Below are 18,048 nucleotides of genomic sequence, written 5' to 3' on the forward strand. Positions count from 1 at the left end.
TAAGGTACCAGTCCAAAAAACAACTCCCTCCTCCAGTGCTTTTTATGGATCATGAAGGGAGGCTGGGTTCAGCTGGCTGAGACCCTTATAATACCAGCATTGCAGGACAGGAGAGGACAGATGACAAATGAGGACACTCACTGGCCTTGTTCCCACATACATCAGTCTGGCAAGCATATCTGCTAGCCAGGGCTATTGGCCAGTTCAATGTTGACTTTGTTTCCAAGAAGAGAAGGAGCAGCAGTCTAGTGTAAACTGTGTGACAAAGGAATTTGATCTCTGATTGTATAACATTTATTGCCCACAGTGCTCTCCATACTTTAGATGGCATATAAATTAAATTAACATAAGTAATAGCCACTCTGGCAAGTCTTAAAATAGAACAAAGATAGAAGAGATGAAAATGAGCACATCATATTACTTGCTAGTCCAAACTTGCTTCCTGCCAACCAATCTGATACACAAAGAGAAGGGAGAAAAGGGACTGAGGCACCCAGTGAATTTATGCTTCTTCAGAACAAAGCTTGGCTCTTCAGTGGCATCCTCTTGCCTTTCATGTGTAAACACTGCTCAGGAGCAGTGGGGTTTATCCCATGGAAATGACAGCTCTCTGTGCATGTGAATTAGTTTCATCAAAACATACCAGGTGTGATTTCTTTTTAAGGAAACAAAACAGAGACTAGTGAGAATTTGCAGAGGTTTATATTCGAATATGAATTTTTATTTTTTCACTGTCTTTTTGTTTTCCTTTGTATGTGTCTTGGTATTTCAAGTGTTTAAATTAATCTTTCAGTGATTTTTAGCCACTCCATTTTACTAGCCAGTTCATTGCATCTGCTAAATTTTCATCAAATTGCAAAGAAAAGACAAAGAAAAAAATCAGCCTAACAAGTTAGAGATGTTGGTATCCGTAAGTCATTGACATGTTGTCAAAGTGCCAATATTTTTATCAACTGTGGCTTATGTTTAGAGTTTCATCAGCATTCTGAATGTTGTCCCAGCATTGCTTTAGTTTGATAAGTGTGCAATTTTTAAAATATGATGGTCATATAACTTCCAAAAGGGGGCCAATAGTGTAAAAAGTTTGTTTAAATCTGTACTGGTTTCTGTTGTGGGTAGGTGCTAAGTATATTAGTTATTTGGTATAACTTACTCTGAGTAAGGCTTGAAAATTCTGCAATATTGAAGTTGAATGACTGCTTCCTGTTGTACAGTACTCAATATAGTTACTTAGACCTCAGTAAACAGTACATGTTGCCTCTATACATCCTCGGGTCTCTGCTGGAAGGTTCATCCCTGAACTTGCTTGAATTTACTAAAATTTGACAATCTGTTTAGATTTTCAGACTGAAGTCTACAAATATTTAACTGCAGTGTCATAGACTTAAGACATTCAAAGAACTGAAAGAGTAAACAACAGTATTTTTTTTCAATGATCTGTTGTGTGTTTATCCTCATAAGTTACCTGAGAATTGCTTTGAAATTACTTAGTATTTATAAAAGTCCTTGATGCTCACATACAGACACTCAGACATAGTTTATTTAATTTACCCGTATAGTCATTTTTCATATTGCAGAAATTCAGTTTCTGGTGCCTAACAGCTTCAAAAGCATTGCTTTACAAGAAATCTTAGAAATGAGATGTTATAATTCTGGGAAGCTTTAGATGTCTGGTAAACCCTGCAGAAATTCCCTGTGTGATAGAAGTTTGCCCACCCATTCCTGCCGGATTCTGAAAAGTTGAAGGTTTGATATTACTGAAGAAAAAAACCAAGGCAGAAGAGTCTGTATGAGAAGGGAAGGTGAGATACTGCCTCTTTGCACTGTCAGTACCAAGAAGAGAGCTGCTTTACTCTCCTTTGAGCATTCTTGCTGCCTCCTCTCCAGTTTTCTCAGGCTTATAGCTCCTGAGTGCTGTCAGACAATAACCATCCAAGGGGGTTAATGCTGAACAGTTTTCTTTCTGCATTACTTCTGTGATTTGAGAAGCACAGAAGTTTCGTGGTTAGGTAAGATAGAGTGGCTGCCCAAAACAGACACACAGCTTCTGTTTCTGAAGCTTGAGTTAACTAGATAACTTACTTCAGTTTTAAATGGTCCTTGTAAAATATCAGTGTGAAACAGTATGGAAAGCTTATTTTTTTAATGGTGGTGTTTGTGTCTTTGGGATAAAAATCAGTGTCTTGGGAATCCATTTATTTGTAATTATTTCTCTGGTCTCAGAACAGAACTTGTCAGATTGACAAGTTATCTTAACGCAGGTACATGCAAATGGATTTCCTGTTTATAAAGCAGGTTAAAATATCTGAAAAGCTCTTCCAGGGAGGAATCTCAAGGGCTGCTGTTTTGATTAGTTTTGCTTTCACATGACTGTTGATGGCTTTATTTATAGCTCTTCCATTTGATTGGATTTGATGGTGCAAAGTGTTCTTTCTCAGAGCGTGGACAGACTGAAACACTGAATTGGGTATAGATGTGACCTAGGATTTATGTATGAAAGTAAATCAGTTTCACCCATCACTCTCCCTTTGAAAATTATCCTACTAACCATCTTTTCTCCTGCCTGAGCAGCTCTTTTCTAGAGTTCATGGTCAGGGCAGGGTGGGAGGATTTCTTTGACAAGACTCATCTGCTTTCTTCACTCTGGACTCCAAAGTGACTAAAATGTTAATGAGGAAGATGTCCAAGGGGCATTGAAAACAAACTCCAGGTTATATACACAGTAGGGCTGGCTTGCTTTTTGCATACTAAAAGTACTCTGTTGAAGTTTAGTATTTATTGATAAGAAAGGAATAATTTGCCAGGAAAACATTTTGAGGGAGTCAGTTATCTTTACCTTAGAGGCATACCATGTTAAGAACCAGGTTCTTCTGCCTATGTGGAGGTACTCCACAGCACTGTGCAGTGGTCACATAAGAAAGGTCACACACAGGATCTGATTAACCTAGTAATTGAAGTCTTTCTCCGGAGTCTCAGTAATGGCACTTGTGAGGCACAACCACTCTAAAAGCTGGGTGTGACAGAACTGAGTTGCATTTGTATTGCACTTATTTCTCCTCTGATGTGAAAAAATTCACAGCTCTGGCAATAGGTTCATATCACAGCAAGAAGAGAGTTATCATCTCTAGCATGTGTTGGAACAGGCAACTTTGATATATTTATGCATGGATTATAGAGCCAGGTGAGGACCTAGCTGTTAACAGATGAACCATTGTCATTGGGGAATCCAGGAGAAAAAAGTGACTGAGAAGGTGACATAGAAGCTGTGGTGGGTTTAAAGAGCAGTTCACAGTATTACTTTAATGGCACTTACGAAGTCATAAATACAATTTTATTTATTTTTGTTCAGGCAGCATTTTTATGCTACATGCCTGGGTACAGGCCTTTACCCTTTACTCTGCTTCAAGGGGATAGACATGTTTGTGGCCAACTTGGGAACAGTGGCAAGAAATTTGATGGGATCCCAAAGTTCCCCTTTAAGCCAAGTTTCAGGCTTTCCCAGTCTGCCCCACAGTAGTTTCTGGTCCAAAGTCCGCCCATGGCCAAAATCCATGGTCCATTAAATTGTCCTGCATTTGTTTTGGAGCATGTGTTTTTAAACATCTGACTGTTCCCCAAATATTCAGAAAAGTGAATTTTCCCAGTAACCACCTCCAGATTGTAACAGGCTTCTTAAAGTTTTCTGATTTGGGCAGGGCTTACTTCAAAGAGGGCAAAAAGCCCCACTTCAGTCTTAGTCATTGTGACCCAGAAACGAATCTTCCTGTACAAATGTTGGTGACTAATTATTTGACATCATGGATGGTTTCATTTACGTGGTGCCATTCTGTTGCATGTGGCAGCTGCTTTTATTGCTTTACTTGCTCTGGAAAAAACCAAAAAAATCTGAGGCTGTATCTAGAACGACTTGAGCACAGACCTTTCAGCCACTAATTCCCAGTTAACCTGCTTATCTCTTCAAGGTATCCCATGTGTCCATGTCTTTCACACCAGGCTTTTTCAATACACCCATATGGTGTGAGCTGTGCTTCAGGAGCTGGAGAGGAACTGTGGGATAGAGAGCAAGAACCTGCCATTGACAACTAGAGCGACACCATTCTTCAAAGTAGCAGACCAGGACCTGTAATCATAAAGAGTGGGCTTAGTCTGAGCAAATGTAGGTGTCCACAAAGTAACTGTCAGTTCATCACTTCAGGCTTGATTTTTTAGCCAGCAGAGAAATCTACACTTCTGCGCATGGCTTATCATCCTCAAGTAAATATCTCAGATAGGAAAAATGAACTGCACCTGAAATGTCTTTCTATATGCTCTAGAAGTAGTCTGGCACAGCTAGCTCCAGTACAGCATCTACAGACACGTAAAGTTTAGTGAGCTGAGTCCTGCTTAGATTGTGCACAGACCCCTTTCCTCCTCCCAGCCCTTTCCTTGGTTCCCCTTCAAAGGGCAGCAGTAGCAAGGCCTTCAGCTACCAAATTCTTCATCCCCTGTAGCTGAATTCTGCAAGGTTTTCTGTTGCCCCTCTTGCACACAAGAGAGGAACACAACAGCACTGCCTAGACAGAAGAGGTCTTAAGAAATGACCCAACTGCTGAGCTTCACAAAATAGATACTTTCTTGTTGCAGTGTGGCATGCAATAAGCAAACTGTCACAGCACCAGGTTTGATACTCATGTTGCTGCATGATAGCAAAGTTCAAATTACAAATTCAAGGGTGCCTTTGGCACACTTAGGATGAAATTACCACTTTTTAAATAGGGCATGTTTTTTCATTGGTATGACTGTCGTAAGTTTTCTGATGCTACTTTTGTAGGAGATCAGATACTGAGATGAAGTAACTCTCTCCCTCGTAAGTGGTTTCTCTCATTTGCTCTGCTGATTGCTCAGCATCCATAAGAGCAGCAGGATTTGTTTGCAGATGTAAAGTCATAGTTTTCCAAGTCTCTGCGTGAATACTAATCAAGATTTACATATATGTGTGTGTCTATTTTATATTTTTATATTAATTGTTTGCATGAAGGGAGCCATTAAAATGTTTATATGAAGAATAGTGAGCTTGTCAGCCTCAGAAGAAAAGTACCAAAGTGAAAAACCTTTAAAAAGTCCATTGGTTAATTGTTTTAAATGGGATCAAATCAGAATAAGGGAAGGCAGTTTTATGTCTGATGATCTCCTTAAATACCTTACCTTTTCTGAGAAGCAAATGTCATAATCAAAACTAACACTATGTAGTTGGTATAAATCTTTCCAGTCAAACCAAAAATTGAATAACTGTGTAGATGGAAATGACACAGTGAATTGTAATTTTATTGTAACTCAAATTATTTGCGCTCTCAGCACAACTCTCATGATCCAAGTCACTTTGTAATCAATAAGGAAGAATATGTAATAACAGCATTGTCCTGTGATACCTTGTTTATGATGGAAATGTAAGTACTTTCACTAATAATTTTTTTTTTTTTTTAGTGTATCATTAACAAAAATATGACATTTTTTCTGTGACACTGCCAGTTTCCACAAGCTGGGAATATGATAATTCTTTGAGTCTTCAAAGGGCAATCGGAGAGCACAGCAAGCCGCAATGTGCTGTTATTCCTCTAGTGCTGCCATGTGTTTGGTGCTGGTATAATGAGCAGTCAATATGCTATCTTAGTTTTACTTGGGGCTGGGGGGATGACTTTTACATGTTAATGCTTTTGTTCATACTATGCTTTTTTACTATTGTATTAATATTACTTTTCACATATAACTGCAAATAGTCTGGTACTAAAAGAGCAAAAATATTTGGACAACATGAACTTCAGTTGAGTTAAAAGTGAGGAAAAGAAACAGTGAGGCAAATCAAATGTCCAGTTGGATCAATGACTGGTCCCAAAAGGAGGGCTGAATAATGCCAGTTTAAGCTGACAGATATGGTATCTCCTGACTTTCTTCTCATTTTTTACTCTTTACCTGTGTTTATGTGGTACCTATCACTACAATATTGTCAATACTTACAACAGGAGCCATGTGCCACAGAGAAAGTAGGACCATAAGTGTTTTGTAAAAGTACTGTGAATGAAATGAAGTTGCAAAATTGAGAAGTGAACCTTGATGCATCACGGCATTACTTTTTCACTTAAAGACCTTCCTTCTTCTTACAGGCATGCTAGTCAGCATGTTACACGCACGGGTAATTTCTCTTCATGCATAAAAAGTTCTCTTTATTGGTGCAATGTGCTTAATTTTAAGAAATCAATTGCTCTTGAGAGCTTGGTGCTGAAAACTCCTATTGATTTCAAAGCTTAAGAATTTGGTAACCTGGTAAGACTGTTTTGTAGAATAAATAGATGACCTTTTGCAGATTGTTTTTTTCTGTTTGTCGTCCAAAGTTTTCTATCCTGTTCAGAGTTGCAGTAGCATTATAGCAATCATTTTGGAATCCCAGACCGAGCAAGAACTTCTATGACTACTATGTAAACATGTACTGTTGAACTTCACTTTGTAGTGCAATTTATTTTATGCTCTCTTAATTTATGTTCTGACTTTTATAGTTCATGTCAGACCTCTTTAATAGTATTGATGTTTTTTTGTTCTTTGCGTTGTTGGCAGTCACAGACGTTAAAGCATTTTATGAAGGAACGGTAAGTGCCATTGTCCCATTTTAATGAAGAGCAAACTTCAAGACTCAAAGTGACCTACTGAAAATCTCACAGTCTGCAGAAGAGCCAAGACTTCCTAAAAATTTATGACTGTAATTAACAGATTAAAAAATATTTGTAACTGTTTAAAGTACCTAGGAGCACATTATAAGAGACATAGTAATCTCATTGAAATGGTGCTGGAAAAGAAACAGCCCAGAGTGCCTAGCGAGTGTGCATGTATGTGTGTGAGCACGTGTGTGTAATCTTTAGTTAGGGGTATTGTTTTAAGCAAATATTCCATGTGACCTTAAACGCCCATATATTAAAATGTGTCTAAATATCACTTACATATTAAGCATGTTTAATAATGTTTACAGTACGAACTAGGACAGTGTTAGCTTTCTTGAAATGAGAATCGATGGTGGAAAGCAATATAATGTTTGATCCCCACAACATGTTAAAGTAAGACTCACCTCTGTGCTGCTGGGATATAATGTGGGTCGTGCATACATTCATCCTTGGCTTCCTTTAGCATCTTCATTTCTTGTGTCCTCCTAATGAGAATGTTTCTATTTAGGGGATTTCAGTTAAATACTCTACAAGGAAGGACTTGCTTTAAAGGTTACAGGTTAATACAATAGATTATTCTCTGCTGTGTAAAATTAGCTAAATGAACAAGTGGTAGTACCTGATCACCTGACATATTTTAGTGATATTCTAAAAGGTATGTTGACCACAGGCTGAGTCAGGACTTCACTATAAGAAGATCCCTGAAATCTTTTAATCTGGTAAACTCAGTTGAACTGTGAAGAAATGCACAAGATATGTGGACAGGTCATTAACTAAATTAAAATAATTGCAAATAGATTCATCTATCACCAGGTAGCCTTGAAAATGTGTATGTTTATACTCACATCCTACTGACCATTCTTTCAGCTCACGTTTTGTACCTCAGAACATAGTGTGGTGACATTTGTTATCTTGCTTGGTGGCACAAGAATGAACTCTCTGTAACAAGAACTTTTTATTCAGTTTGCTAGATTTTCTATCAAAATAATAGCTTATCACTGTCATAAGTTATCTTTACAAAATACCTGAAAATACTGTCATTACCTGCCTTGCTGAATAGGAAGATGGCATGATAAGAGATCACTTAAGTGTATGCCATATGTTCTCCTTTTCCTTTGTAAATCTGAAGAAAAGCAGATCAGAATTTCACCCTGATTCTGGGTTGGTTTATATTTATTACTGGTTTGTTGGGATGAATAGAACAGATTATAAACTCATGGATTGTGAGTTATATTAAAAACATAATACTATTTTACATAAATCATATACTAGTAGCTAGGTACTTGTAATTATTTCAGATTTTCAGGCACCACTGTGCTGGAACAGGATTTTATTTTTGGTTTCTGAAGTGCATTGTTTTCCTCACTGTTGAAATACCATATTGTTACATTACAAAAACATTGAAAGTTTTATGTAAATATGATGCATTAAGTATCCAGATGAGAATGAGGTCCAGTCCTATGTATGTTTCACAGGGAGTAGTCCCATGGAGATCTATCAACACACGATGAACTTGGACCTTGGTGAAAATTCTGCGTGCTTTTGTGAATGAGTATGTAAGACATAAAAACCCCACTTCTTCCAGATATAGAGGAAAAGAAAATAGTCAGTAGGACTATGCACTTTGGATTTGTTTTAAATTACCCATGCTTTTATATTTAGTTTGATATAGCTGATGAGCCTGTGTACCCCAAAGTCCCTCTGAAGATGATGGTAAAATGTATAGAAAAGTTAAGGCGTTTGAAGACATTTTGGTATTCATTGTGCATCTTTCTCTTTCCCAGCTTGGCATACACATAATGCAGTCTTCAGAGAAAGACCACCACTGGACAATGGTGTCCAATCAACAGTTAGAAACATTGCTTTTACTTAAAATTTTCTGTGCAAGAAAACATAAATTATTGTAAGAAATTTTCTGACTATATATTGGATGTTCTTTACTTGAGAGAAATGCCTTCAGTTTACCTCTAGAATTTTTGTTACAAAGTAAATACATGTATTTAAAGCTGAGGAAAATAGGAGATACTGTGAATATATATATATTCTTTTGGAAACTGTGTGCAATCAGGCACATTGTATGAAAGAATTAGAAAGTAAAATAATTTTCAGATTTGAGTCATCTTTCGGTGTCATTGGCCCCTGTTGCCACTGAAATGCACATCAAAATGTGCTTCAAAAGAAACTGGAGATTATCTTCATTGCATATTTTCAAGTGTCGCATCACTAATGAATAGGGTAAATCCTGTGATTGCAGTCTCCTTTTCAAAAATATCCTGTTTCTAATACCCAACAAACTAGTTTTGATATTTTTCATAGTTTCAAAATGGTGTATTAATAACATAATCATTATTATTTAAAGGGTCTAAAAAAATTATTATAGTAACTATGTATGTTACTTAAGCTTATTCAATGTCACTTCTATATTGTTTCTTTTTCTAGGAGTAGCTCTATCATTTAATTTACCAAGGAGCTTCACAGACTTTTTCTTTTGTGATTATTTGCATGTTCTTGATGTCATCTTTCATTATTATTTTATTAGAAGTTGCCTGCCAATTAGCTAGTTTTATTATGTCCATTCAGGACATTTACACATTCAGGAGCATCAGGAGGGTAGTAATATCAATTTAACATAAGTGAGCCAGGGTTTATAAACATTTTCTTGTTTGTTGTTTTCTCTCCAGTGGAGTTTTGAAATCTGATATATTATAGAGGCTACAATAACAGAGTTGCATGTTTCCTTAAGAAGTATTTCATAATAACAGAGCAAGATCATGATTTGATCTTAAGTTTTACCTTATGTGATTTTGATTTATATTGTATATAGCATTATTTTTTTCTGTGCATGTATTATGTTTAATCCTTATTTTGACGACGTCTTACTTGCATAGAATTTGCATGTCTTAGTTTTCCTTTCTACTTAACTGGCCATTGCTATTTTTATAACAACCTGTACTCAAAACAGCTAACCTCTCACATGGTGAACACACCCAAAAAGAAGCACTCTCATTAATGATCATAGTAATCCTGAGCATCAAATAGGGCTTGATCTGTCAGTTCCAAGAAAAAAATGCGGTATGAAATAATTTGTGTAATATACAGATAATAAGAGATTAGTGCATCTGTTCCAAAGAGCCTGACCTTCAAGCCATTAGCTCTGCAAGATTCAAGCACCATGGTGTAATCCTGCTATGAAAGGCAAGTTTGTTTTACTTTTGTGTTTTATGATCTTCATCCATGAGCTAATATATATTGAAATCCCTGGAAGGATGTAGTACTACTTGGCCTGAGTTATTCTATGCTGAGATAAAGAATAATATTACTGTAAAAGGCAAGTTTCTGTTTAACCAATAGTAAGCCTAGGACCATGAAAATGAGGTTTGCTTACTTTATTTTCATTTTGTGCCCGTACTCTGGGGAGCCGTCTTTCTATAAGCTATCTGCAAGTAAATTCAGATTTTGAAGTCTGTGGTTCAGACTGGCTGATTGATTATTGAGGATTTTCATCTTTGTGTTTATGATGTAGATTTGAAAGTTTCCCTTCGTACCAAGATGTTTGATTTTCTCCTACCCCTTCTCATTTTCTTGGGTGGCGATATTCATATGCAATTTTTGTTTTCCCGTTTATTTTAAAATGCTTGTCATCTCTTCATCTGTGATAGGTTTGTCAGTGCCCTCTATATCAAATCAGCAAGAAAATTTAATGCTCAATCTTAGCCTCTGCTTTTGGATGATATAGAAAGAGGAAAATGGCTTGTTAAATAGTTCAGAAGTATTACAATTGGCTTCGTATTGTGCTGTAGTGTCTGTTATTAGCATACATGGAGCAGCATTTGTAGATATTAGTTCAAGTGCATTTGATCATCAAACTTACTAATATGACTGCACCATTGCATTAAAAACTGTACTTCAAATAACCCTGTGTTTTAGTTGGCAGTGGTTCTGAAGTGTTTTCACTTCAGAAATAACTAGAAGTTTGGGAAGGAGTTGTTTTTTTCTATAGAGATAGGCTGTATTAGTACAGTTTCATTTTCTTTTTCCATCTTATCCTGCCTTGTGTTTGAAAGGGCTTTACAATTTGGTGAACACTCGCTGTCTGCTTATATTTATTGGCTCTAATTCAGATGCTCTCAAGTATTAATTTATAATGGCTAATTCTCCTTTGTGCTTATATTTTTCTTAGCTTTTTACCATGTTTGTAACAGATTAATTATATGAGAAATCTATCATCTAAGAAGCCAAGAGTCGCAATAAAGAAATCTTGCTTTGTAATAAAAATTTGGCATAATTTACCAGAGAAAACACAGAAGTCTTCCTGTATCAATACTCTTTCTGCCTGGTGTCTGTTGACTGTTGTCTCATCTGCTTTGCCTTTGAGAAAGGCAAGTGCTTCCTCACTAAGCAAGGTTTGCATCCCAGAAAAGAGAGTTGAGGAAAAAAAGAGAAATAGGCAGCCATAGGGACCTGAAAAAATAACCTGGATTCATTTTTAATGGCAAAAGGCAAGATGTAACAGAAAATCCTGCTATCTCACATCTCTCCCTACCTTGCCCAGTAATCAAAGCAATACTGATGCTGTGGCAATGTTTTGTGCTGGTGTCAGTCTGCAGCACAGCTCAACCTTTACATCTTGTCAATGGAGGTTTCTTAAGGGCGTATTTGATAATGGCCATAAACCAACAATACTGGATGCAAACCTTAGGATTTCATAGCAGAGTTATGCTGGAGCATTCATTTAGGAAGTTTGGCTGAACGATCTGTCTCTAAATGGAGTCTTTGTGTACAGTTGTCCACTTTCAATAATGTAAACACAAAGTGAACAATTATATCTTACAGATATGCAGTGTTTATCTAGCACAGATCTACTGCCCAAGTCCGTAGGTGTTTTTACATACTGACTGCTGTAACTGAGTAACCTAGTTTGAACATAATGCCACAAACAGCTGTTTAAAATGGAAGCATTCAGAGACTGTTGTACTCACCACTTACCTGTCTTAACTACTACTGTGAATAAAAGGCTGATTAGAAAGACAAATTTTGCACCAGGAGCGCCATTAAGTGTATTTGAACTCTAGCTGACCAAAAGAAGGAGTCTCTCCTGAGTTTTTAGCCTCCCTTCTGGCAACCTCAAATGTGAGAGGTAGGTCTGTATGTCATCGCAACATAGCTGGTTTGGGACTTTATACAGTCACATTTAAAAAAGAAATTCAAAAGCAAAATAAACATCAGCATAGGTACTTTGGCTGAAGAAGAGCATGGCTGTATTTTATTATAGCTGAAACTTCTGTGAGATCACCGATGGTGATATAAGTTACAGGAGTGCAAACACGGTTGCAAAAACAACATGTAAATTTGTGTTTAGGAATGTAGAAAGTTTAAATGAAAGTTTGTTTTAAGGTGTGGTATGTTGGAGGCTTCCCAGAAAAATATACTCCAAAGAGAGTCCAAGGCCAATATTTGAGGATGCAGAGAAGCTCTAACGCTCTTCCTGCAGTGGTGGACGAACAAGCCAAGCTTTTGGTCAGCCTTTCTGTTACAGATCCAGAAGAGCAGATCAAACAGTTATAATCCTGAAAAGGGGTTTTGATCATACAAATAAGAATTTTATTTTTTTTTACAAGTAAGAAGGAATGATTTTTCCTGGGACTAGAAGAAGGAGCATAAAAGAGGAAAGGCTGTGACCGAAGTGGGGACTTTCTGGGAGCCTATGGCACAAAAGCCTTCCCTCCCTGGGTTTTTAGTTTAAACTTTAAACCTCTGTTGAGTATCCCTGAGCAGAAGCCTGCGTGGGAGAACTTCTTACACTTGACATAAGTGCAGCGCTTTCTGTAAAACTGCTCAACGTGACAGTCTGGTCTCGGAGCCTCTACCATGCACACACTGAAGGCCTGTCTCAGGAGGGCGACGTGCACACATTAGCAGCTGCCAACATCAGCATTTCTTTCCTACCATGGCATTGTACTGATCTTTGGAAATCTTTCCATTTAACTGCATTTTGCTTTTTAATTTTTTAACATACATCACGAGAGAATTGTGTACCATACAACTATGTATTTTTCAAAAAGGTGGTAAGCCACCCTCGCTGTGGTGTTCCAAGCATCATTTCTAAATGTGTACTGCAGAGCAAGGAGATACAGATTACTGTAACCATTGTGCTGTATAGGAAATCTGTGTCTTTGCAGTGAAAATAGGTGGACATTTCTGCATGGGTATGACATGTATACTGCATCCCTGCTGTGGAGGATTTTAAATTTGTTAGTCAACTATACAGTGTTTGCAATCATAAGTCCTGTTATATGTTGATTAGTTGAAATGCGCAGTATAATTTGTGACAATTTTCTCATTAATCATTTTGCAGTGCTTTAAATAATCTGAACTAAACCATAATTTGAAGATCCACTAGAGATAAATTATTGCATGCATATTTTTCATTTTTTCCCATTTTAATTCTTTTTTAAATAGTTTTCTACTTTTTGCTTGACAAATGCTGAATCTTTTCCTTTTTCCTTTCTATCTTTAAGCAACCTGGTATACAAATTCACTATGTACATTAGGTTGGGTAACTCCTTTCTTTGTGAAACAGAGTGAGAGAAAGCATATCAGTCCCTACAGTGCTTGAATGCCAACTTAATAAAGGTGTGTTAAATTAATTGATTCTTAAATAATGGCAAGAGGAAGGCGTATTACATTTTTGGAATAGAGTATCAGAAAAAGTGAACAATTTGACATGGAAACAACCGTACGGCAAGGTCTGTTTCCTCAAAATGAAGTTTAAAGATGAAGGGAGTAATTAAAAATTTAAGGTCTGTTCTCAAAATGCACATAGGTATTTAGGAGGCAGTGAAACTTTAATTCCGCTGTTCTCAAGTCCCTCTAAGACATTAATATCGTTAAGACTTCGCTCTAGTGTAACTGTAATTTAGTATTTAATGCTAATTTGATGCTTTCTCAGCTTTGTAATCTTTCAGGTGGTTTTATACCAAAATTCATGCAGAATGAGTCAAAATCATCAATACAGAAAAATGTGTTTCTGGGTTTATCTGACTCCTCATCCGGTTCTGAACAGCAGCGTTAAAAAAAAATACATCGACCAAGGTTGCCAAGAATATTTTGTGCTCTTCTCTGCTTGCACATCACTGGAAAATACACTGCTGACTGAATTTTTTAACCTTTCGGCAATATATTATGAAGTGCTAGCTGGCAGGTAGTTCAGTACTTTTTTCACTGCAAGGCCCTATAATGTAATCACAGTTGTAAAAGGAACTTGTGAGTGAAGCAACTTGATCATTCCTCGCAGTGCTGCGGTGCCAAGTGGTTACAGGAGAACGAGGGAGAAGCAACACCAGGACCCCGGAGATTTATTCTATCCAGAAACAGCACGAGATATTTAAACAAAGGTGAGGCTGCTTTAGGTGCCAGCTGCTTGCTAAGGATTATATCATAGGTGATGTTTAATTTTCCTTAAACCAGAGGTAAGCCTGTATTTTCTGTGCGTTACTGTGATGAGCCTACTTATTAGTCTGATTTAGCAGTGTGTGTTAGTCTGGGGTTATAACTTTGCAATGCTACAGTCACTAAAGAAAAAACCTGTGTCAGTGTGATACTCCATTGATCTGATACACCAGAAATGATCTCTAAAGGCAGGTTAGTACCATTTTTAAAGGGATATGTTATACCCACCTGGAAGGTGCTGGTAGTGGTAAAATTAAACTTGAAGGGCTTGAAAGTTGCAGTCTGAACAAATCAAACTACAGAAAAGGTACAGCATACTCAGATCAATTCATAGGATGTTAATTGTAGTGAGAAAAAGGAGGGGACTGTCCCTGAAGCTGTAATATCTCCTGATTAGTATGCCATACAGTTAAATTAGGGTTGAGTTATTGTTCGGAAACTTTTCAACTGTACAAAAAGGCATGTAACATCTCTTTACTAGAAGATGCTTTGGCACCAGTGGTTTTGACAGTGTTTTAATTCACAGTTTTTATGGAAGATATTAAAAGTATTAGACTTTGGGTTTCCATTATGTACTTCACATAGTTTTCAGGAAATTTTTTGAAGACACATAGCAATAGTAAATTTTTTTATTAGGGATATCTTACAAATTTTATCAGGGATGTCTTATAAATTATTGGTGATACCATCTTGTAAAGCATTGTCTTTTAGTAACCATACTGTCACTTTTTTTTAATAATAAATACTGAAGTATTTGTAATTGTGAAGACTCATATTTAAAAACAGTCTCAAATGTATTAAAATTGTAATGGATACCTAGAACCAAAAGGCATCATGCAATTACTTAAATATGTTTAAATTCTTAAGGAAATAATATGTTGGTTTAGTTTATCTGTAGAATCTCCTACTTTCTTCTGCATTACAATTTTGTTTTCCTCTCCTGTATTAATTGGGAGCTGTGTCCTACCACCCTTTTAGCGGACAAATATTATCTCTGTACCATACGGCAGTTCTCTTCTAAGGGTTGGCTGGTAATAAACAATCTTGGGCTTGGTAATAAACGAAATAGGGCTATGTTTTGCTGTAAAAGTGTTACTGTTGGAAGTGCAAACAGCTCTTCTGAGCTTCTTATTTCATTCTGTCTTGTTTTCTCCTCCAGTCTAACAAAGCCAAGAATATATGAGAAAGTGAGTGCTTGAAATTTTATAAACTGTTTGTATAGTAAATAATTTGTTGAAAACATGACTTTGATGTGTTACTTATTTAATTTCACTGAAATAGTCTTTAAGAGTTGAAGAACTAGTCACGTATACCTATTATCACTTTCATTGACATATTCTGCTTTTATACAGCTTTTTGCATATGTGTGAACAAGGTACTTAAGATGCTGTTATTTCTGTATGTTTATGAAGTGTGTTTAGCGCAATCCCAGCAGTAAAAACTTCTTAGCATATATCATCACTGATTGCCTCATTTTGGCTGACACAGTGGCTTATTTCACTTTATTGCAAGTATGTGGACAAAACTATCAATGTAAAAGTCTTTGGACAAAAACTATTAGTAATTTCAGATGCCACAACTGGACTTCTTCCAACTAGATACTTTGCTTTTCCTTAAGATACATGTGTCCTGGTTAGACACAGGTTTTCTTCCCTGATATGGGAAAATCATATGTATCAGGATAATCATACAAAAACGCATGCTTTTTTTTTCTTTATTTTTTCAGTAACTATGCCTAAGACTATCTTTTCTCAAGGATCTGTAAAAGCAGTTGTTCAAAGTTTTGAGGCCATTGCCAGGTGGTAAATAATGGCCTGATTTTCAGGTTCTTGTTTACTTTTGTTTTGAGCACGGACCTTAAGCAGTTCCTGTCATTTATTCTCAAAGTACTACTACTTCAGCTTCACAGAAGTCAGCAGAAGCTGTTGGATAAGTAAAGTTAATTTCCTTTGAAATTTAGAGTGTAAACTGTTAGGAGTCTGAGTTTGCAAGGTTGCTTTTCAGTGAATAACACAGTCAAAAGCTGAGATTCTGCAGTACACTGGCTAAAATGCCATCAAAGCGTTAATATAACTGTTAACAGCATTTCAGTGGTCTCCTTTTGTTAGGATTGGTACTTCTTGTTCCTTTGTCTCTCAGAAGAAAATACTGTGTATATTAGTGGACTAATTAATTGTATTATATTTTTGTATAATCTGAAAATATTTATTGGGAACGAAATTGGTTTGCCAGTTGAATATGTGAATGTATAAATATAGTTGTGAGATACAGTTATTTCCAAATTCCTGATAAAAAGATTAATCTTGATAAATTATCCCAGCTGGAAAGGTGAATATTCTTTCCAGAAGGTTTTGTTATTTATAATAGTATAAATGTTGTTTGTGGATTTGTTTTAATAAATAGAAATGGGAAGAAGTATATTACAGTTTATATTTGGACTTTAAACCTCAGGATCTAACACCACAGAATATAAACATCATTCTCCTATCTTTGAATATATTGTGTGATAGCGAGAGGAACCATTGAAATCAGTATTGAAATCATTATTGCAATATTTCACATGTCTTTTTATAAACTGTGTTATATATTCAGGAGAGACTAGCAGAATACACAGAATGGCAAATACAGAGGAGTATTGCAGGATATAAAGTCTGGGAAACTTTTGTATTTAATGTCATATTTTTTACTGTTTATCTGTTGTTCATAGTCACTGTGTACTTTCAATCTTTGAGATCAATCTACTGGTGAATTCATGTCAGAGATGTACACGTGTAAAAGAACAAACGCTGTTTGAATTATTTCTTCTTTTCTTTCTCTGTTTTAGGACTGTAAGCCAAGGGGCACTTTGTCAATTCATGTGTAAATATATTTTGTTGTTGTTTAAAAGTGCTACATGCAGAGTGAGTGGGATGCTGCAGATTTGTAACTCAGCAGGTCTCCAAGCAGCTAAATTTGAGGTTGTAAAATTAGTAACATATCAGAAAGGACCAGAAGGAAATGTGCCCCTTGGCTTTTCTTTTTATAGTTCTCTGAATTGAGGGCGACCCTTACTATTCCAGTTGGCATAATCTTGTTGGTGTCTCACACAGGCAATGCGCAAACCAACAATATGGTCACAATCCTGCCAGGTTTCAGTCAGAGCTGGCTTGGAACTGTAGTCCTTTTAGGCTTTCTTTGGATGGATGAGCATGCTTGATACTGTGAATAATTTGCCCTTGAGTCGTGCAATGACATTGAGTATTAGTACCCTTCTTATTATCCCTTTCATTAGTGGAGTTAGCAGTGATGTATACTTTGTTCTCGGGAGCATTCTTTTGAACTAGTCATGAATTTTCCATGTCACATATCCAGGTGTTGCATGTGTGTAAGTTTGCTTTTGGTTTTGGTGCTAATCAACTAGTTGCCCTCAGGCAATGCTCACCCAAGGCACCTCTCCCTATAGGCAGTACTTAGAGGACCATGTCAGGATTGTTGTCTTCTGCCCTACAGAGGTCTCTAACACTGTCCTATTGACTAGGACAAGCTAGTCACCAAGCTTGTGTCCTTGCATATTCCTTTATGTCCCTTAGCCATGTCCCATGGCATGGAATACACACCTAGGCGTCCCAGGGTAAAAGCTTTACTGCAGCATGTTGTGGTACAGCTTGTCCTGTTATTTCAGAGTTACTATACTGAAGCAAAAGCAAAACGTAGTAATTGCCTCAAGGCACCACATGGACCCCAGAGGACAAGTCAGGCCAATGGTAATGCCATGTGCAGTCATGCCTTTTCTAAGGACAGTCATGGATACAAGTCATTTTGGGCTGCTTGTCCTAGGATTATCCTCTCTGCATTGGATGTCTTTAACATAAAGCTAGCCTTGAGGTACCTGTAGTAGGCCATCTTAATTCTGTAGAGACTATCACTGACC

The 18,048-nt window shown here is 36.8% G+C and overlaps 1 protein-coding gene across 29 annotated transcripts in view; it reads left to right on the forward strand.

Annotated features, from left to right (window-relative positions):
* The window catches only part of RIMS1 (regulating synaptic membrane exocytosis 1), a 350,587-nt gene that overhangs the window by 316,139 nt on the left and 16,400 nt on the right, over positions 1-18,048 (forward strand). Inside the window, exon 1 of one of the 29 annotated variants that reach the window (XM_074895895.1) lies at positions 14,000-14,083. The exons of the other annotated variants lie outside the window; for them this stretch is intronic. The gene's annotated coding sequence lies outside the window, so the exon portion shown is untranslated. Of the gene's footprint in view, positions 1-13,999; positions 14,084-18,048 lie in introns of those variants that run through there. 29 annotated transcript variants of the gene reach the window in all.

This window comes from Athene noctua, chromosome 1 (assembly GCF_965140245.1).
Source record: "Athene noctua chromosome 1, bAthNoc1.hap1.1, whole genome shotgun sequence".
NCBI classification, from domain to species: domain Eukaryota; kingdom Metazoa; phylum Chordata; class Aves; order Strigiformes; family Strigidae; genus Athene; species Athene noctua.